At 41.1% G+C, this 22,775-nt stretch overlaps 1 protein-coding gene across 4 annotated transcripts in view; it reads right to left on the bottom strand.

The window, feature by feature from the left end:
• sema5ba (sema domain, seven thrombospondin repeats (type 1 and type 1-like), transmembrane domain (TM) and short cytoplasmic domain, (semaphorin) 5Ba) overlaps positions 1–22,775 on the bottom strand; it is a 222,775-nt gene that overhangs the window by 171,133 nt on the left and 28,867 nt on the right. For 3 of the 4 annotated variants that reach the window (XR_015716616.1, XM_087830194.1, XM_087830197.1), the window contains exon 2: positions 8,797–8,863. The exons of the other annotated variant lie outside the window; for it this stretch is intronic. The gene's annotated coding sequence lies outside the window, so the exon portion shown is untranslated. The remainder of the gene's footprint in view (positions 1–8,796; positions 8,864–22,775) is intronic. 4 annotated transcript variants of the gene reach the window in all.

Raw genomic sequence — 22,775 nt, 5'->3', positions numbered from 1 at the left:
AAAAAGCAGACAGCAAGTTTGCTCCGCAGGTTGTGGAGAGTGAAAGTGGTGGTTAAAAAAAATTTAACAGAGGAGAGAGTGAAGTTCTACTTGTGGTCTGATTTAGGTGAGGCTGATTTAGCCCAAAATAAATCAAGGGTTTCTAATAGGATTTCAGATGTGTTAACACACTAAAGCTTGGTTTTATAGCTGTGCGTTACGTGGCTACGGGCTCATATACAAGTTAAGGTTAACATCACAACTTATATAGAAGAAATGCACTTTGTTTGATTGCCTTCAACAGCCTGTGTTTTCTCGGGTAAAAGTAAGAGCGAGTTAACCCTTTAAGACCTACCATAGGACCAAGTCCGCCAGAGCTTATATTATATTTTTACATGCTGTGGAGCCATTTTTGGGAGCATTTCAAGTTGTTATACATCAATACAACCATTATAGCCCAAATTTTAATAATATGTCTGCATTAAGTAAATAGTAATTACATAAATTGCAAGAAAGTGCAATAAACTACAAAAAAATTTAAAATCATTTTTGTTTTTTTAACATATATTTCTAGTTAGAGAAATTTAAGAGGCTTATCCCTCAAAACTGTAAATACAAAAAAGTTGCACAAAATAGTTTCCCACCACAGGAAATTTATTTTGAGTGTCTTCATAGTTTTATTTTTGAAATACACCAATTTATATATACTGCAGGAAAAACGAAAATAAATATTATAGTGCAAATTTGCAAAAAAGCAGCATATGCATCAAAATAAACTATTTCCAGCAGTGCAATATGAGTCCTAAGCATCCCAGAAACGACACAGAAAGTCATGAAGTCAAAGATAACTTTTAAAAACACCAGTATAGGCTCATGAGGCCCTGATGGTAAAAAACTACATTTCCGCGAAAATGAGGTCACTTCCGGTTTCGGGCAGGTAATGGCGGACATGCGATAGTTCACGCTGACGTCTATTCTAACGTAGGAAGTGTTATGAACAGCTGATCGGATCGGCAAAGCGTGTTTCTGGAATATTATGTTTTTGTTCCTGCAAGCGCTTTTTATGCCGTTTTTGCAAAGCTACATGTGGAAGGAAACTGTGACCGAGGACAAGCTGATGGCATAAGATGTAAGTGGTTTCATATGCAAAAAAAATTATTGCGCTAGCTTACGTGGTTGCAGTTCTACAAGGATTTAAAAGTAGTTGCGCAAAATGGAGCGTGCCCGCTCTGACCGGTTTTAAAGGGTTAAAGACAGGCAAGGTAATCTTCCTCACAGAAGCAACAGAGAAGGCACATTTTATAATCAGCCAAACCAGACCACTAGGAATTCTGTTTGTTGCCAACATTTAGTGCCAATGCAGGAAGCAGTGTGCCCCCCAGAGATAAAGGTGTGTGGCCAGAGTACTGGATGAGCATCCTGGATGTCAGACTGCCAAAGACTGGAAGTTTAATCCCAGCACAGACTAACTGAGTCCGGTCCAAATCACATATTTGTTTTATATGTGACACCCTCTAGTTTTAGACCCTTGTGTTAAAAATGGAGTCAACGCCCTGTGTAAAAGTGAAGTCACGGAGAAAAGCAAACATTTGGGACTCTTTCTTACAGAATGCAGCAGATATGTACACATAATCCTTCCCTGATCCTCAGATGTGCTGAGCTTCCTCTCAGTTTGACTTTGTATGTTACATTAACTATAAGAAATACTGTGGTTTCCAGTTTGCTAGTCTTGGATGATGCACACAAGTCTAGATGTGTGTCTGCGGGCAGCCTTATGGCCTTGTGGCCACGTGGCTCCACGAAGACATAATGCACCACATATGCTCATGCTCCTCAGGTGGACTCGTACTTCAAAGATGTACAAAAGGAAAAACGACCTTTTTTTTCCTGCAGCTGTCCACATCCTTGTCCTCAGCAAGTCCTGAGCATAATCCCCATCTTAGCCAGCAGCTTATCATCAGAGGCTGATGACCCTCAAGTACATAAGCAGAAGACCTAACCAGCCTCTCTTATTCTCTGCCTCATTGTCTCCACATGTTTGGCATCTAATTCGATGGAACACATTCTCATTCGTCATGCGACCCACAATATACCGATTTACATCTATGTTTGTGGAAAACAAAACTCTTTTTCTCGCAATCTTGAGCTTTTTGTAACAAAATAGGGCCCTGTCCGTGATTTAAACGAGAGAAACCTACACAGATAAAGGATGAATAAAAACTTTAAACAACAAGCTTTATTAACACACTTGAATTCTTGAAGGAAAACCATTGTGCATTAACCTTTTTTTCCCCAATTACGGAGCACGAAACGATGTAAACACCACGAATCTGTCAATTAGTGACGCAGTAGCGCCGTCTTCCAGATCGCTCGTCCAAACTAGTTCATTCGCAGGCAACGTTTTAAATGAAGAAGATTTCATCCCAGCTGTTTCTTATGTTTGCTTCAAAGGGTGAGAAGTTTCGTATTCATATGCCTGTGTGGTTCCTGAATAATCAAGTAATCAAGGATTTTTGATAGGAGGAAGACAAAGTGATTGTTATCCAAAACACTGGCTCTCAGACTCCATCCCCTTCCTTTCAGCTCCATGGAGCTTGTTTAGAGACAAGGCGATTACTTCAGAGGCGGTACGGGGAGAAGGTAATGCTGTTTGTCAAATTAACAAGCATGTACACAAGCCACCTATTGTAAAGTAGTTACACGAGCAAGCGGCTTAAAATATGCAAATCAACAATAGCTTAAGTCAACATGGCTTTTCATACAAAATGAAGATGGAGAAAAAAAACACTCATCATTCCACAATAAGCTTTGTAAAGCGCTGAATAGTTCCAGATCCTGAGAGAGAAGGTTTGAGAGGGGGGAAAAAGAAAAACGCATTTAAGGATTTATATGTTTTTAAAACCTCCTCTCATTCAGATTGGCAGCAGCAGCAGTCAGCTTTCAAGTAGCTGCAGTAGACAGCTAATCATTAGCCAGTTAGCCTCTATTATGGCCTGGGATCCAGGCCTGGTGATAAAGAACCAAAGGACTGAGGGCTCACAGCTTAATGATCCAAAGATCAGCACAGGATTTACAGGCTCAGGGTTTTCTGCCACAGCCCCTGGACAAAAGCCCTCCTCCCTTTCTTCATCTACTTCAGCGGAGGGATTGAGTTCATAAAACCCGGAAACAATGTTGGGAAGTAATGAAATCTCCCACCTATCGCGGTAAGAAAACTAAAATGAGGGAGACATCAATCGCTGAGGTAAAGCTTCCAGTTGATTGGATGATAAATAAAGGCAAAGTGCCAAGAACAAATATTTCACACACTAGAACTTTTACGGCGCCTTCAGCAGCGCTCTTATTTCGTTTTCTTTGAAGGGTTTGACATAATAGCTCATGGAGCACCCTGGCTTTACTTGGCATCGGATGAAAACTTAATTTAACTGTTTCAGACCCAGAGGATCAACGTTCGCTGAGTGTGAGCTACCTGCAAATGTTTAAAACAAAGCTTGCTGGGTGCCGATTTGACCCAATATGCAGTAAGGCTAATGCAGAAGCCCGGGTTTAACTCCACCAAATCTGTGGCTATTTACTCCATGACTCCCAGCTTTCCTGTCTTCTCTTCACTGTCCTGTTGCAGTAAAGACTATGTAGAAAAAAAAGCTTCCTTCACAGCTTGTAGTGGATACCATACAGAACTCAGAGATATTTATTTGTTGCAGACACTGAAATCCTTCACACAGGCTCAAAGGATCTGACATTTCTTCTGAAACCAGGCCCTCCTGCTCACTTTCAGAGTTGGATACAAGACACCGGAAACTTTCCAGTTATCTTAACTGCCTCTTGAAACATGAAAGCACTGACCAAGTAAAACATCCACAGCCATTTCTTCTTCTTTGTACTTGTTGATAACTGTACACCTTAAAGCAAAACCACAACCCTCGTATTTTTAAGCTAACTACTGAAATTTAGCGGAAAAAAGGTCAAAGGCTGATTAATATTTAATCAAATCCTGACAAAAAATATATATATATAAAGAAATAATAATAATAATAAAGCAGGAATATGAAAGTTTATCTTAATCTGACAGCAAAAAAACCCCTAAAACAAAACATATTTTCATTATAATTATTATTATTCCACTAAAAGACCGGATCTAATTTAATTCCTGCTACTGGCGTGGAAATCTTCAGGAATGTCTCTGTCAGAGCCCGGATTTGCTCAGCGGCTCAAACCCTCGATGAAGCCAAATGATTACATCATCAGCTGGCACGTGATTTAAGATCACACATCAGCCTTGGCCCGAGAGATTCTTTACTCATCTCAAGAGAACCTCTCCATCACCATCCTTGCTGTCACCATCCCCCCGATATGGCGTGAATGCCTCCTCTGTGAGTCAGGCCAAGGATCTGCCAGTGGCCCCACTTTCGCAAACTCAATAGGCACCGCTCAGCCACGTTTTAAGGCACCCTAATGTACCGTGGCTGGACCACAAAGGCAGCGTGGTAATTTGCCAGGGATAATGACGCTCCCTTAATTCGGCCCTGGGGGCCACAAACAGAATACTTTAAAGAGCATCCCCATCCAGGGATGAGACCCATGTCTTCCCACCCCCATTTTTTTTTCTAGGCCTCTCTCTCCCTCTCAGTCCAGCCCTTCCATCTCTTATTGGCCTGAAAGGAGCTTGTTTTCTTCCGGCTTATTGTTATCCTGAACTAAATATCAGCAAACAACAGCGGGGCTGGAGGAGACATCATGCCAACCACGATTGGAGCCCCTGATCTCCTCCCAGAGGGGCAGAGAGAACCAATACAAACGCGGTGGAGCTTCTTCAAAGCAGCCAGAGAGGGAGCACTGCTACTCTACTCCAATGACACATATTAGGGGGAGATATTTAGGCCACAAATTGAATTGAATAGAGAAAGTGAGCTGAATGCATGCGCTGAGCAAGGGGAGTGGAGCAAAAGAAAATAAGCAAATTCCAGGGATGGCCTTCAGGGATATTAAATACAGAGAAAGAAGTGGTTGAGATTGGAGCAAGAGCAGTCTCTACTAATTTTAGGAGAAATTGGGCAGAAGATAAAAAGGGCTTGAAATCAAAACCAAGATGATAGATACACTTGAGACTGAATAAAGTCACAGAAAGCAAAAATTGAGTGGCATCACTTCTTTACGTTTTAATAAAAAGTATCCAAACAGCCTTCATATTTCACTAATTCTGATCTAGTTAGAGTTATTTAAATACTTTGTGCAGTGTGAACAAATACACAAGGTTAGATTTGCAATGAAAAGTGCTTATATATATATATATATATATATATAGGTCCAGTTGAGTGAAGGTTAAGTCAATAAAGTTGCTACATTACAAATAACCCTATTATATATTTTATGAGAATAAATAAAAAAATCAATGATGCATAAATTCTGATTTTAGGAGTACAACATTTTTGCTCAGTCGCTCAGTAAACAAGGTCATTTTCTCCGAGGGGATGCCAAACGTTTGACTTTCAGCTCCTCAGTTTGACTTTCTGTTATCCAAGCCGTTTTTTTGAACTGTTTACGTAACAATAAGATCTAGTTTACATAGCTGAATGAGCACTGGGACAGCAAAATATGATATCCAGGCAACAAAAAAAAACAATCTCACAAACAGGGATAGATTTTTATTAGATGTTGTTTCCTTCACTTTGCTCTCCTCTACATTTTCACAGATTTGATAAATGACTAAAAGACCTTCTAAAAACTTTTTTATGTCACTCTGGCTCATGTTCAGCTTCAGTGAATATGTGTGTGAAGGTATTTGAGACAAGTTAAATGAAAGTTTGAGCTCACTCTGCGTGCCACTGTGTTTAAAACATGTAGGCCAACAGTTTTCTCACCACCTCTGTTCATTAGCACATGCTCAGGTTGGTGAACTCCAAGGCACGATCTGATATCCTCGTGTTGGTGTTGTTCCCAGATCATCATACTAAATGTTGTTCCAGGATCAACACTGCAAGTGACCAATCAGAATGTTGTGATGTCATACTTTTGCAACTTCGGGAAAAAAACGCCGTAAAACCAAAAACTGTACTTAAGCTGCGAGAAACCGCCTCTGTCCGCCGATCAACGGACCCTGACCCTAACCCTAACCCTAACCCTTTAATAAACGGTAAGCAGAACTGATATTGTCCTTGCAACATTGGAATTTCATAAATGCACAAATGGCTTGGCGCACAAAAGAATAACGTCACAACAATGTGATTGGTCACTTGCGATGTTGAACCTGGAACAACACCAACACGACAATATCAGATCATCCGAACTCCAACAGAGCTTGCATATATTAGAAACTTTGCTTCAAACATGCCTACTATTCAGTTTTTTTGTAATCTGGATACCTTCCCTCAGTGAACAGTCACATTCCAACTGTACTCGCCAACATAGCTATGAGATTTAAAAATGCCACGTTAATAACACATTTAGAAAAAAACTGTTGTACATTTTTGTGCAATTATGGACAGACTACTTTCTATAGCTGCACAAAAAGCTGCACTACACTTCCCTTCACTCTTTGTTTTAGCAGTATAATTCATTTTTTCTAGTAGAAAATCAACATTTTACTTAATTCTCGCCACAGTTCATCCAATCATAGGGTTTAATGTCTAAACCTAATATGGTGACGGGCCTTACTGACACGGTTTGGCCGGATGATTCAATCTGGCCCTGACAGTTTAAATGCACAGCAAGTTAAGAAAACACCAGGAAACATTTTTAAAAAGAGAAACCACTTCACACAAAACACAAGGGAAGTGTTTTTGGGTGGCGACGAGAACATGAAGGAACAGCTGCAGAAGTGACAAGCTAACAGTAAACAGCTAATAGCAAATATATAAGTTTAGTATTACATGACTCATGTGATTAAAATACACTCTGACTGCATATTTCTCTCCCTCACAACACTGACGAATCTCCACTTCGTTTTCTCTCAGTGCATTTATTCGTGTGTTTCAGTTTCTATATGCAAAAACAACCCCCACCCAAAAAATCACCTATAACACTTCCGTTAGGGCTGCACAATTAATCGTTAGAAAATCGCGATCTCGATTCATACTTATGTGCGATCTCATTTCCAAATGACAACGATTTAAAAAAAAAAAAAAGACGACGACGATTGTACCGCATTTTGATCCGGGACGTAATCTGCATGAAAACAAGCGCTCACGCTTCCTGCTCAACAAATGACAAGGGCGGAGCCTTATACCACGTGATACAGAAGCTGGCTGCTAAAATTAGCAGGAAAAAACAACGGAGAGCACGTCAGGGATGACGAGAAAGTGACAGGAGAAAATCCGTCCCGGTCAACCACCCAAACATCAATAACAGGAACCTTATACAGCGCTTCTCTATACACGTTTAACTCCCGCAGGCACAAAGAAATTACGGAGGCTATCACTTATCACCTGACCAAATATATGGCTCCATCAATACTGTGCAAAACGAGGGATTTAGGAGAATGATCAACATCCTAGACAAACGCTACACAGTGCCGTCCTGCAACTATTTTTCCTATTGTTGCACTACCTGCTCTATACACGCAGTGTCGAGCAACGGTGGAGACGGAATTTCAAGCAGTACATTTTGCGGCAACGACAAAACGTGAGACATTTGTTGTTTTTATGTTTATTTATTGTTTTTATGTTCAGTCTCAACTGTTACGAAGTTGATGTGCAGTTAATAAGCGCAATAAATATTTATACTGGAAAAGAAAATCGTGAGAGAATCGTGATCTCAATTCTAAGCAAAATAAAATCGTGATTCTCATTTTATGCAAAATCGCGCAGCCCTAACTTCCGTTGTATTTTCTGAGTTTTTTCCTACTTCCGTTGCCTTTCGTGTGCTTTTGCAGGGTTTGTCTATTTGCTGGTTACGTTGCAACTCTCCGGCCCACCGTAGAAATATCTTAAAACGTTACATAAGATAAACTTTCAAGCGTCAGGTGTTGATGGACGGAATAATGACCCGACTTTCTTGCCCTTGCTACAGCTGAATTAAAAACAGCATGTAAAAGCTCTGAGAATGGCCCCAGCCTGCTCTGGTGAAGATAATTATGCACTCATGTCACCTGTATAACAATTTCACTGTGCTGTGTCAATTAGGCACAAGGCTGTCGGCAACCGGAGTGCTTCACTTTCACCTGGAAAAAAGTACTTTTGACTATCCAGCATCAATTTGACACTCACTTATTTTATCCTTGTCTTCATTTTTTGTTGGCATTGTGCTGTTTTTAACTCATTTTTAAGTACAACAATTCGAGTTGTAGATAGCTGATGCGTGGCTTGTGCATCATAGTTTGATTGATTGAACGAGATGGATAGAAATAGAGGGACAAAGAGGCGGAAAGGTAAACCTTGACCGTTAGCAGCATGCATGAAACCCCTCCACCCCTACCTGCCCCCACCACTTCTGCTTATCCTCCTCTCTTCCGCCTCTACTGCAAAACTCTCCCCACTGCCTTTCAAATCACTTCAGTCAGTCAGAATAAAGGACTTTCACCAAAAAAGACTGCCTTACTTTTACCACAAAGGCCAGTGAGACTTCTTTTTGGCGTTGGGGGGAGTGGAAGACATTTAAATAAAGTTAGAATGAGAGGAAAAGAGTAATTGCTATCCTTCATCCACAAGACCAGAGAGAAATTTTGTTGTTTCCCAGGAAAAAAATTGAGGATAAAAGCAAACTAGTCAACTAACTTGCTGCACCACTGCAGCGGCAATTCAGAGAAGGATAGAAACCAATCGAAGTAGTGCATGAAAATGACACGGAGGCTCCAAATGAAAAAGATTAAAGTGTACTCACCAGCTAAGCATCACTGGGGTGTAGGCACAGGGGGCTGTGAGGGCCGTCTGTCCTTTTCAAATTGATTCTGTTCGAAGGGGAAAGGAGACAGAGAAGGAAGGGGGAGGGGTGAGTGTTACTAGCTACTCGCCTCCATCTCATAAGCAGAGCGCAGAACCACAAAGAAGTGCTGGCGGTCTCGTAAACAAACCGCCAACTTTTCAATGAAGGAGAGAAGGCGGAGCGGGAACGGCTTTTTAAACCCCAACCTTAATGGGGTTTGGGGGGCGGGGGGGCTGAAGGGAAAGAGGGACCTGCGAGAGGCCTTTGTAACAACTGATGGCCTAACCGGACAATAACAAACCACCAAGTTCAGTATAGTTCAAGCACATAAAGCCCTAAACCTGACTTGACTCGCACAAACAACACAACCAATGTGCGGCTCAACTGTAAACGAACACGCAGATGTAAATGCGGCACACAGACGCCTAAACTGTGTCGAACCAAACGCAGATGCTAATATACAGAGAGCACATTTGGCTCCAAGCTTTTTGATCTCGGTGCCACAGAGCAAATTGGAACAAATAGCCCTGGTTTGGTTTCTAAGGCAACCTGAAGGAGCAGCTCAGACTCGCGATCCCTCTTGTGTCGTCAGCTGCCGTGATATGGCTGCTGTTTCTTTCACTTCAACACAGAGGAGCAAAAATGAATCAAAGAGGAACGATAAAGTTCACTGATGATGATTTATTAACTGTACATCTTATAGGATGTTATTACATAAATGCAGAAATTAACTAAAAGGGCATTTAGGTTGGAACCAAAGAATAAAATGTTTGTTTTATAGTAACAATAAATATGAAGTGCATATCAAACTCTTAGTCAGCTAATTAAGCACCCAGTTCCTCGACCGCATTCTCCAGCTTGATGCTGAGACACTTAAGAGTGAGAAAGACAGGTAGAAAAATACAGTAAAGAGGATTTTCCATGGAGCTAAGCCGAGAATTTAGGGCTGAGCAGCAGGAAGTGTCCGCTCACACACACAGAACTCCCCATAATCTCCACTGTCAGTGTGGGATCAGGCTTTATTCACTGCAACAAGTGAGGAGGAAGAATTCTCATAAACTGCTTAGTCTGTGACCTAAAGTCTTATTCACTTTCTCTCACACACACACTTCAATGTCCCGCATCTACACAAGAAAGTCGTGCAGACAGGGTCTGGGATTGCATGACCCTGCTCAGATTCAGTATGGCTTTATTGACCACAAGTGGCATGATCGTGATACTGGGCTCGGTGCAAATCAAGCAGCAAAGCCGAGATTTAAGCAAGACAGATAACAATAGGTAACATCAGGGCCAACGTTTGGCTCCAGACCTCTGTGTGAGCACCTTCATCTTAGCGTGGGACACTTCAGATTCACCAATCGTGGTGCTCGTGAGGCGTTTCTGCACATCAGGTGAAAAAAAAAAACAGAGAACCAGCAAGAGTTTTGTTGAGAGCAGAAATAAAGACGTCACTCTCAGTGAGAAAACATCAAGACTGAAAAATTGCAACAGTTTTTTTTTTCTTTTGTTCTGAAATGTTTCGACAGAACACACGGAGAGACGCGGAGAAACTCGTCACCAACTGAAATATCGCAAACATCACATTTTCTTATTATCACTGTTGGATTGAATGTACACTGAAATGCATGATGTATCTACCAGCAGCAATTCATGAAATGTATTATAATAAAAAATGAGTGCAGAAGCAGGACAGCGTGGTGGTTAGGGCTGCTGTCCAAAGTCCAAAGACATACAGTTAGTGGGGTAAGATTAACTGGTGCTTCTAAACTACCCATAGATGTAAATGATTGTGTATCGGTGTTAGCCCTACATCAGATTGGAAAAGCTCTCAGCCTATGGCAGCTTGGACCCTGAATTGGCTAAGCAGAGGAAAATGGATGGATGGACTCCTGAAAGTATTTTTAGTAATAAACTGCAAATTTTGGTATATATTCAATGCCAAATGAATACAGGGCCAGTACTGCTGATATTAATGCCGAGACTTTTCACCTATAAAGCTTATGCAGTGCAGAGAACAGTGTGATGATTTATGAGCTGAATCATCATTAATTTGTGCATTTTAATGACCACTAAATCACTGCGATTTTTTACTTTCCACAATAATGAGTTAACACAACAAAACACACCGTTTTTCATGCAGTTTGAAACTGTGTTTGTTGGAGACCTGGAAGGTAAATGTGCCTTCCTCTAAATCACTGTGGGTCAGATTGGTTGTTTAGATGTGCTATAGGCTATAAATCAAATTAAACCTGATAGTCGACACAAAAAGGTTCAGACATTTTTCATAGTGCATGTTTGAGCAAGAGTTTTTCATTTGCAAAAAGTTGTTTAACCCTTTAAGACCTACCATAGAACCAAGTCCGCCAGAGCTTATATTATATTTTTACATGCTGTGGAGCCATCTTTGGGAGCATTTCAAGTTGCTATACATCAATACAACCATTAAAGCCTAAAGTTTAATAATATGTCTGCATTAAGTGCATAGTAATTACATAAATTGCAAAAAAGTGCAATAAACTACAAAAAAATTGAAAATCGTTTTTGTTTTTTTAACATATATTTCTAGTTAGAGAAATTTAAGAGGCTTATCCCTCAAAACTGTAAATACAAAAAAGTTGCACAAAATAGTTTCCCACCACAGGAAATTTATTTTGAGTGTCTTCATACTTTTATTTTTGAAATACACCAATTTTTATATACTGCAGGAAAAACGAAAATAAATATTATAATGCAAATTTGCAAAAAAGCAGCATATGCATCAAAATAAACTATTTCCAGCAGTGCAATATGAGTCCTAAGCATCCCAGAAACCACACAGAAAGTCATAAAGTCAAACAGAACTTTTAAAAACACCAGTATAGGCTCATGAGGCCTTGATGGTAAAAAAAACTACATTTCCGCGAAAATGACGTCACTTCCGGTTTCGGGCAGGTCATGGCGGACATGCGATAGTTCGCGCTGATGGACGTAGGAAGTGTTATGAACAGCTGATCGGATCGGCAAAGCGTGTTTCTGGAATATTATGTTTTTGTTGCTGCAAGCGCTTTTTATGCAGTTTTTGCAAAGCTATATGTGGAAGGAAACTGTGACCGAGGACAAGCTGATGGCATAAGATGTAAGTACAACTCCTCCGGTTACATATGCAAAAAAAATTATTGCGCTAGCTCACGTGGTTGCAGATACCGGGATTTAAAAATAGTTACGCAAAACGGAGCGTGCCTGCTCTGACCGGTTTTAAAGGGTTAACACAGTTCAGTGCTGCTAGTGCTGAACTTAGGGGATAGACACAAAGTATCAATCCCATCACACTAGTATCGGCCTGATACCAATATCAATGTTGGTATCGACACTATGGATACTCACCTCTAATGTTTAGATGTTTTATACCCACAGCACAAACACAGAGACATACATACAGAGCAATTACAACAGATGCTGTCCATCTTATTTTGAATCTTATCTTGAATCCTTGAAAGTCTTCTTTCTTCTTGGTGGTCATCCTGTGAACTTATGTGATGAACTGGTAAAGCTTTCAAAAACAGCACGAATCAAAGCCGACTGGAGGCACAAGTCTGCTGAAACTTTTGCAGCCCACGGCAGAGCATCTCACTCATTTTCCGTCCATAAGAAGTGATTATCAACATTCTCCACAAGACCCAGCAGCGAAAATCAAATTCTCCTAATTAAGCTCCAGTTACTGGTAACTGAATCAGGCAGTTTAATGAAGACTTAGCGGGAAGCGGGTGAAGAGGCAAGTTACAGAGCGGCAGGAGTTCACGGCTCAACAGCTCCCGATGTTTATCTCACACAGAAATGCACAGGGGCACAAACGCTTATTCACACATTGTACTTGTGCAGTTCAACATTCACCCTTTAGGCACTAAAGGAAACGTGTCTAATTAGGAGCAAATTACTGCCTGCAGCTTTCCAGTTGAGATCACTAGGTTGCTGTTGCTAAACAAACTTTTTTTTCATGAAGTTCAAATCAAACACAGCAGATCCCGGCAGTTACTGCATCGAGGACACGCTACGTGATATGAGCTGGGAAAAGTGGCACTTCAAAGGCTCTCATTACTCTGTTATACAATCATAGAAACCTTTAAAGCCACTGTCACATCTTTAGACGTTACCACCAATTAATGTGCTTTTTACCAAACTTGCAACTTTTTCCCCCTAAAAACGGTTTGAAAACTGACGCCAGCCCTTTAATTTTTTTTTTCTAATTCAAACTGACTTCAAACTGCAGCCTGTCAGCATCAACGGGGAGTGCGTGGAAAGGGTCTCCAGTTTCAAGTTTCTGGGTATGCACATAGACACAGACCTCCAATGGAGCTCTAACACCTCTGCGGTCTTAAAGAAGGCCCAACAGCGTCTCCACTTTCTGAGAATCCTCAGAAAAATGGACCTGAAGAAGGAGCTGCTGACCGTCTTCTACGCACGATCTGATATCCTCGTGTTGGTGTTGTTCCCAGATCATCATACTAAAGGTTGTTCCAGGATCAACATTGCAAGTGACCAATCAGAATGTTGTGATGTCATACTTTTGCGACTTCGGGAAAAACCGGCGTAAAACAAAAAACTGTACTTAAGCTGCGAGAAACCGCCTTTCTCCGCCGATCAACGGACCCTAACCCTTTAATAAACGCTAAGCAGAACTGATATTGTCCTTGCAACATTGGAATTTCATAAATGCACGAATGGGTTGGTGCGCAAAAGAATAACGTCACAACATTCTGACTGGTCACTTGCAATGTTGAACCTGGAACAACATTTTCATGATGATCTGGGAACAACACCAACACGACGATATCAGATCATCCGTCTTCTACCGCTGCTCCATTGAAAGTGTGCTGACATATTGCATCGGTGTGTGGTTCTCCAGCTGCACCACAGCACACAGAAAGGCACTCCAGAGGGTCATCAATATGGCCCAAAAAATCATTGGACATCCTCTTCCCTCCCTGAAGGACCCGTACAGCACTCGCTGTCTCAGGAGGGCACGCAGCATCCTACAGGACTGCACACACCCAGGACACCGGGTGTTTAAGCTGCTGCCGTCTGGCAGGAGGTTCACTCTGCTGAGGTCCCGAACAAATAGACTCAAGGACAGCTTTTACAACAGGGCAACAGCCCTGATCAATGCAAACAGCTGACCTGACTGGCTACCTCCCTGGACTTCTTTAGGGGGGAGGTAACAATGTTTAAAACAATAACAATAATAATATTTATATTTATAACAAGGTGCAATAATAATTAATGTGCAGTAATAACAGTGTGCAATACAAATACGCTCATTAAGTTAATATACTGTGTTGTGTTGTTTGTGTTGCGTTGTAATGTGTCATATCGTGTCGTGTTGTGTTATATGTACCAACGTAGGACAGTTTTCCAATTTCATTGTACTACTGTACTATGTATGACTGTGCAATGACAATAAAGAGTTATCTTATCTTATCTTACTTAAAGTTTGTTGTAATGTTTGTGAGCGACGGAGCAGGTAGCGAAGTGTTTGATCTATACGTGTCGATCTCCCGGCAGCGCTGTGTCTCAGTTTTTAACAGCTGATCGTGCACACTCAAGTGCAGCCTTCAGAGTTCTGTCACATTAGTTATGCGTCTGTGAAATGTTGGAAATTTCCAGAAAAATATGCAAATTGGCGTGTTGTTCAGTCGCCGGCTGTGCACTCAAAAGATCATGAATCTCGCATAATTAACTGAGCGTCGGTGACTTTTGTGAGTCATGTCATTTCGCTGCCGCTCTCTACCGAAGTGCGTGCTATTCTTGACGGCACAACACAAGCAGAGGTGGCGTGCGACTGGCATTCCCAGGGTGACTCGGGCTGCAGCAGTGCTCGTGGGCAAGGCAGGAGCCATAAACCATGCCAGCTTATGAAAATATTTAAAAAATCTGATTTTAAAGGCATAATGTTCATTTCGAATGGTAACAAAAGTGTAGACAGATTGTTTTAACCTGACCTCACACAGAGACAAACCATAGATTGCAATTTAGTTAGAGAGTTGTATGGTGTTTGGGTTTGCTCGGCTTGTTTTGTTTACATCAGCAAATAATAATGTGTCGACACAGCAGGATGACGCGCCTCAATTATGATTAGCTGTGTGGGGAAAAAATGCACATTTTTCAAAAGCATCACTTCAGCTGTGTGTCATTAAACTTCACACTAATGTGGTCATCAACTAACAGACTGGTTGAAATACACTGTTGTTGTCTGCCTATTCGCTTAACAGAGCAAAAAAGGAAGCAACCTTTAACTTTAACGGAAATATATAATCAGCCAATCACATGGCGGTATGGTAGGCATTTACATAGATGTGGTGAGCATCAGAATGGGGAAGAAAGGTGATTTAAATGACTGTGTGCTCTAAGTATTTCAGAAACTGCTGATCTACTGTGACTTGTCCCACACAACCATCTCTATCTCTGTCTGTGAAGGTTCTCAGTCATCCAGGTCATCGTAGTCAAAGGAGCTTGCAAAGAAAAGCGTCTGGACTTCTTTAAGTTGCTTGAAGACGTTTCACCTCTCATCCGAGAAGCTTCTTCAGTTCTAAGGTCAAATGGTGGAGAGTCCCAGATATAAACCTGGTGGGAGTGTCCCCCCACAGAGGGACAAAAGGACCCCCTGATGATCCTCTAATCGCCTGAGCCAAGGTGTGAAACTGGGTGTGGGTCCCAATCAGCCAGAGTTTCGGGTGAGTTCACTGTGAAACCTGGCCCCACCTTATCATGCGAATTCCTGAGGTCAGATGGCCCAGGATGTGAGTGGGCGTTAAGGCGTCTGGGGAGGGATCTCAAAACTGGATTATAGATGGTAGAGAGTTGGTGTCGTAAACCACCGCCTCTGTTCAAAGATGGTCGCCATCTATGTCCACTGTGAGCAACCATCTTTGAACAGAGGCGGTGGTTTACGACACCAACTGTCTGCCATCTATAATCCAGTTTTGAGATCCCTTCCCAGACGCCTTAACGCCCACTCACATCCTGGGCCTTCTGACCTCAGGAATTCGCATGATAAGGTGGGGCCAGGTTTCACAAAGAGCTCACCCGAAACTCTGGCTGATTGGGACCCACACCCAGTTTCACACCTTGGCTCAGGCGATTAGAGGATCATCAGGGGGTCCTTTTGTCCCTCTGTGGGGGGAAACTCCCACTAGGTTTATATCTGGGACTCTCCACCATTTGACCTTAGAACTGAAGAAGCTTCTCGGATGAAGGTGAAACGTCTTCAAGCAACTTAAAGAAGTCCAGACGCTTTTCTTTGCAAGCTCATCTCTATCTCTGTTTCTCTGGGTGAAAATGCCTTGTTGATGCCAGAGGTCATAAGACAATGGCCAGACTGCTTTGAGCTGATAGGAAGGAAGCAGTAAGTCAAAGAACTACAAAGCTCAGATCATCATAAACAGGGTTGTTTACAGTGAGGTTACAAACCCAGTAGTAGCAAAGTGTACCTAATAAAGTGTCCAGTGAGTGTATGTCTTCTCTTCTTTGTATCAAAATTAATAGAATTTCCAAAAACAAGGCTTAATTACTTAAATGACTGATTTGTCTCAGAGGTTTTTACTATCGGAACAACATGAAGGAATCTTTCCCACTAATAACTCAACTAAAAGTGATAAATAAACACAAAATTAATTAATTTTTATATGTAAATAAAATAATAAACCTAATCAACAGGACACGGAGGGAAGAGAATGAGAGAAGGAAGGGAGACAGAGGCAGTAAGGCTAATAATCTACCACACGCACACAGAGCTGCTATCCGAAAGGTCGAGCCTTACATACAAGACGGTTTAATTTGCACAACCTGAAACCATGGCATCACACTGACGAGCAAAGTCATCTATTACCCTCGTTATTATGCACCGCCCTCCTGTGTTCTCGCAGCCCCGCTGGCTGAGTTTCCAGCCCAGTTTCACATATCCTCGGCTTTCCATCATCGCATCTGACACCTGTTTATATACGTCTTGACCTCTGACCTCACCCTCCCTGCTCTCAGAGACAACGGCGCTAGGCGAGCAGAGTGGTCGCCTCCGTTACCGCGAGAGTGGCGACAAAAGGTTACAGCGGCAAATGAATTGAGGACTAAACGTAAAGACCAGAGGGGGGAATAAAACTAAGGGTGGCCGTCCTGATCCGGGCCTCCGTGCCGTGTATGTACTTGCATGTAAAAATGTGTTCCTGCACTCGACGTCTTGGTGAAAAAGCAATTTCGGATTTTGAGCAATGCGTATGTGTTTCTGATTGCTCAGTAAGCTCAAGTGGGTCTCTGTAGTAATTAAGTGGCACCTCCATTAAAGACGCCTCGGGCTGCTAATACATCAGTGTTAGTTTTAAAGCTGCACAGCTGACCAAACGGCTTAGAGAAATGATGGGGAGCTAACTATGCTATTTAAATTCAACAATCCCCAGAGATGTGACATCACCACGTGCAGAGTGCTCTTCCGCCGCAGAGTCCAAACACTGAATGTTAATGATGTCTCTGCAACAAGCTTTCATCATTAGAAAAAAGAGAGAGAGAAGGTGACATTATTACTGCTACGATTTTATTATTTATTATTAAAAAATTACCCCAAAATCTTCCCCTTTCCATCACTTTGACAAGCTCGCTGCTGCAGTTAACATCTACAGCTGTATTTACGATTTATCGATGGCAGCTCCTGCCATTGTGTATGGCTCACCAGCTCAACTAAATGCAGCTAATGATAGTGTTTCCACAGGTTTCGAAAGGTGATTAATCTGCTTTAATAATGGCCATTCAACTTAGGTTGAAGGTTACATAAAGAGGAGACCCTGGGCTAACAAGCTTATAGTCTCAAGTTAAAGCCAATTAAATAGTAGCTGCTAACAGGGCAGCATTTACACTTACATGCATTTGCTTTGTTGACAGGACTTCCACTAATCCTGTAAATTGATGCCATCATTTTAGACTGCTGTAATAATTCTAATGGTCACTCATATGGGATCAGTTTAACCGTAGCAGCATCTTTTAAAACAGCATTTTTTAAAACAGCATTTTTTTATTATTTTTTTTTTAAACAGCATTTTTTTTTTTAAAAAAAAACAGCATTTTTTTTTAAAAAAAAACAGCATTTTTTTTTTAAAAAACAGCATTTTTTTTTTAAAAAACAGCATTTTTTAAAAAAGCATTTTTTAAAAACAGCATTTTTTTTAAAAAAAACAGTATTTTTTTTTAAAAAAGCATTTTTTTTAAAAAAAAACAGCATTTTTTAAAAACAGCATTTTTTTAAAAAAAAAAAAAAAACAGCATTTTTTAAAAAAGCATTTTTTAAAAACAGCATTTTTTTTTTTTAAAAAAACAGCATTTTTTTTTAAAAAAGCATTTTTTTTTTAAAAAAACAGCATTTTTTAAAAACAGCATTTTTTAAAAAACAGCATTTTTTAAAAACAGCATTTTTTTTTTTTAAAAAACAGCATTTTTTTTTAAAAAAACAGCATTTTTTTAAAAAAAAACAGCATTTTTTAAAAACAGCATTTTTTTAAAAAAAAACAGCATTTTTAAAAAACAGCATTTTTTAAAAACAGCATTTTTTTTAAAAAAAACAGCATTTTTTAAAAAAAAACAGCATTTTTTTAAAAAAACAGCATTTTTTAAAAACAGCATTTTTTTTTAAAAAACAGCATTTTTAAAAAAAAAACATCATTTTTTTTTTTAAAAACAGCATTTTTTAAAATCAACATTTTTTAAAATCGTCTTTTTCTTTATTTTTTTTTTAAAAATCTACTTGTTTCTATTTGAATATAATTTGCACTTGTTTTCCCGTCCATACAACCGACTCCACGGCTTACTCGTGAAGATCTCTCCATTTTTGCGCTCGCATGATGTCAGCCTTACAATTTGAGGAGAAGGGGGAGGCATAAATATCTTATCGTCTTTACGTAACCCCTTTAATGACAGTAAGCTCTCAAGCTGGCCCTTCTCAGTCTTCAAGTTCCTCCATAAATATTCAATCGGGCTGAGGTCAGGTGACAATCAGCACTCCCCGGTTTTCTTTGGTCTTTAAGTAGTTTTTTGGTGTGGTGAGTTTGGGCTCATTATCCTGCTGCCGCACGATTCCTTCTGCACAAAGATGCAAAGACGAGAATGCCGTGCATCGCTGATGGAGTGCTGCTTCTCCTTGACCTCCTTGGGCCACGATAATCAGATATTAGACGTAATATATTGTGACGGCCCTACAACCACATTTGCATATTCCCGCCATCATGTTTCGCTTTTGGTTTGATCGACTGCGATCACATCCTCTGTCGAATTTCTCTTGCCGCATATCATCATCCGCTGTGAAATACTGTTAAAATTTCACCCGCACCAAGTATTTTGCCTCATTTTCCTCTCTTTACAAGTGCTTTACAGAAGCCGCTCATCTTCTTAGACCACTACTAGAGAGTCTCTGTCTGATAGTGCTTTAGCTGATTGGAGTCTTGTATTGGTTATTTAGCCAATTCTGTGTTGTGATGAAGCTCCTTTTCCAGCTTTTATTAAGCCTAGCAGGATGTATTGATCTTCCAGTGCTTTGGATACAGCTGAGCCAATTTGCGCTAATTATTTTAGCGTAGCGCGCACCGCCCCCTCAGAAGACTCCAGTCCAGCTGTGTCAGAGTTAAGGTCAGTGCAACTAATAGAAATACTTTTTAAAAAAATGCTCTTTTGTTGTCACTGCTTGTGTTTTTAAATATTTCTTTCTCTCGTTACCCCCTTGCAAGCCTACTAGGTGTAACTCTTGGAGCTCTGTTCTGAACTGAGTGGTTTCTCTCATATTTCAGGTCTGCTTATAGAATAGAAATGAATGAGCTGTGCAGCTACTCATGGAAAAACACAAAGGCTATTCTAATGTGTAAATTTGAGTGCTCCTCCGGGATTGGTGCGTCCAGGGTGGATGGCTCGCACCGATTGGCTGAGGACTGGGAGGCAGCGGATAAGAAGAGACCGCCGGGGACTGCCACTTCATTCATCCTCGGCCCAACCCAACCGGCAGACCGTTCACTGTGTCACTATGTTGCTATGTTACTTAATGTAAGAGCATGTAGGGGTGGACCGCCTTTTTGTTTGATCAGTTTTCTCCTGTTTTTGTTAGGCAGGGAGGTTTGGTTTAGTTCTTTTGAGTAGGTAAGTTGTGTTTATTCCTGAGATAGGCTACCTTTTGTTTGTTGTTTTGGCCTTGGGTTCACCCTGAAGTTACGATATGCTCCCTTCCTTGGTTTAACTGCACTTATTGTAAATAAATCACTGTCACAAAATATTAAGTGTGTGACGTGCTGCTTGGGGTTGGACGGGGATGGATCACCCTTTATGTTGTGGTCTGGCCGCGCCTAGACGGGCCATAACAAATGGTCAAACTATGTCTTTATTTGCATGTAAAGTGGCATCTGAGCTCATCATCAAAGGTACAGGGGAGGTCCGAAACTGTTGTCTTTATGAGGGAAGGAGTTAAAAGACTTTTCCACAATTTTAAAAACTATTTTACCAGCAGTGAAGAGTGTAGACTGGAAGTTAGGGGGAGGAGTAAAGGGGAATGACATATAGGAAAACAACCTGGGTTAGACGTGAACACAGACCCTCTCGGCCTTTGAGACACTGGTCCCATGTCCAGCCAGGTGAGCCACGGGGATTCTCAAACTTTCTGGTTGCATCCACGACCAAAAAAACCCTGCTGGGGTCTCTTCTTTTCTTTTTTAAAATCAGAAGCGTAATTTTATTTAAATATTTCCTCCACATTTATTGGCCTTATACAGTTGTAGTCCTCACAGGACTAAATAATTGTTATGATAATTTTACAATGCTGGGTTTAATTAAACACATGAATAACATTTAAGCCACAGAGGCACATTTGGAATTGAGTGATGGCTCAGGATGCAACAAAGAAATGCTGCGCGGTGTCTGAGTGAACGACTTCAGTGAGTGCGTGTGCTCCTCTGGACCAGGTGTTTGCTTTGGGATAAATGCCCGTCTTAACCGTGATCCCAGGTCTGCTGATTAGTCTCCCACTCGAGTAAATACGTTCACTCTCCAAGCTGTTTGTGCGTGATGGCACAGTTTCTAAATGCGTGCACTAACATGTGCTCTCCTCCCCACCTCCTTTTTCTGCTTCTGTTTGCCACGCCGCTCGTTTTGTGGGAGAGGCCGCTCAAATTTCTGTTTCTCTAAGCGAACTCGAGTCATTCCAAAGAAATTTTGTTGTGATGGCGCAGAGCGGAGTTCGCAGCAGGGGGGGAAAGAATTGTCAGCAGGCAGGCGAAAGCAGCGACCTCAGCTTCGCTCCGAAATGATACTTATCGAGCTGATTATTGATCCGCACGTCCGAACTGTGCAGCAGCCAAATGGCCTCAGCGGTCTCACCGAGCCTGCAGAACGAGATCTGGATCCGTGTGACCGCACAAGCATGCAAAGCATGCGATGCACGTGAGAGGTGAGAGTGACGTGAAGAAGAAGTAGTTGCAGTAGTGGGTCTAGCTCACCCTGCCTCTGAGTACACAAAGAGCAAACACGATGTGACTCTTTATTGTGGTTCTAAATGAATGGCTGACGTTGGTGCCAACATTCAAAGTGCGTTTTCTTCAGCACAATGGAACAGACAGGTGTGTCCACAAGGTGGAGGAGAATGGGAGACAAAACTGAGCTGAACATCAATGAAGTGATGTTGTTAAAAATACTCTAATCCTCACGTTTCCTGGAGAAAACTCTTTGGTTATTAAAACATCCGAGGTAAAACACAACAATCGCGCAGGACGGGGAGTGCACTCACACAGTCAGTTACACTCCAAGTTGGTGTGTGGTATAACAAACCTTATATTTTGTCTTTTATCCTCTCGTTCATTCTTTATTTCCCCTTTCGGTAAAATAAAAGAATCATGTTTTTCCACCTAACAGAGCATCTGTCCCGTTTTCGAGCATATTTATGAGCTTTTTTTTTTAATTAGCTTCTAACAACGAGTGACAGGCCCTCACTGAGAATAACAATTCTGGTGATTTCATCTGAGAGGATTGTGTTTTTGCCTGTTTCCTCGCCTTCTTCTTCCTAGTTTGAATTGGACTCAGCTCAATAAAAGGAATGTCAAAATATGTGAATCAAGCTGTGACGGTTATATTGCTTGTTTTGGCATCACGCCGTCATTCAAATCAGAAGATTGTTGCGAAAATGATGATGAGACCAGTGTTGCTCTCGTGCAGGAGACGCAGATGAACAGAATCGAATATACTGCGGATACATTTATTATGAAGCAGGAACTTGATTTCAAAGAGAGCCGGTGAAGGCGTATTACAGCGGGCTTTGTAAACCAATTACAAACACCTAATCTAACACAGTTTCATATACAGCACCACTCCAGACGAGGAGACAGAGGCATGTGTGCTCTGACAGCAGGCAGCTCGGCTGTGCTTGTGCCTCATTGTGTCATTATAAAGCCACGCCCCATTTATAACGTTGACCTGTATGTTCAATGGCTCAGTTTATTATTAAGCTGTTTTCATTTCTGACTGTTATTTTTTTCTTGTTCAGTCATTAATCTAGCAAAGTTTCATTTGCCATTTCCTTTTTTCCTCAGGTTTCGCATTTGCTAATCGAGCCTCAGTCTCTTGGTATCTTTTTACTCTTTCCACAGAAAGGTAGAAAAAAGGTAAGATTCATGATATATATATAGCTTTTAGCTGGTTGCTGCTGCTGCTGTTGGCCCTTTACTCCTTTGTTTATTGTGTACAAGCTGCTCTATTTCATAATTTATATTGTTTATATCTTGTGCTAACACTACTGTACATCTTCCTGTTTTCTACGTTTAGTGTTTTTGACATTAAAACAAAACCTTTGAATCGTTCTCTCATTGACATGACAAACATCGTCAGTGGCAGATTATACCATCGTGATGAAACAATTCTCCCAAAGGCCAACAATCAAACTTTTGTCTGTTGAGTGT

This window comes from Neolamprologus brichardi, chromosome 16 (genome assembly GCF_056152115.1).
Source record: "Neolamprologus brichardi isolate AB-2024 chromosome 16, ASM5615211v1, whole genome shotgun sequence".
Lineage (NCBI taxonomy): Eukaryota > Metazoa > Chordata > Actinopteri > Cichliformes > Cichlidae > Neolamprologus > Neolamprologus brichardi.
The sequence above is the reverse complement of the archived record's forward strand: the minus strand, read 5'-3'. Positions and strand labels throughout refer to the sequence as shown.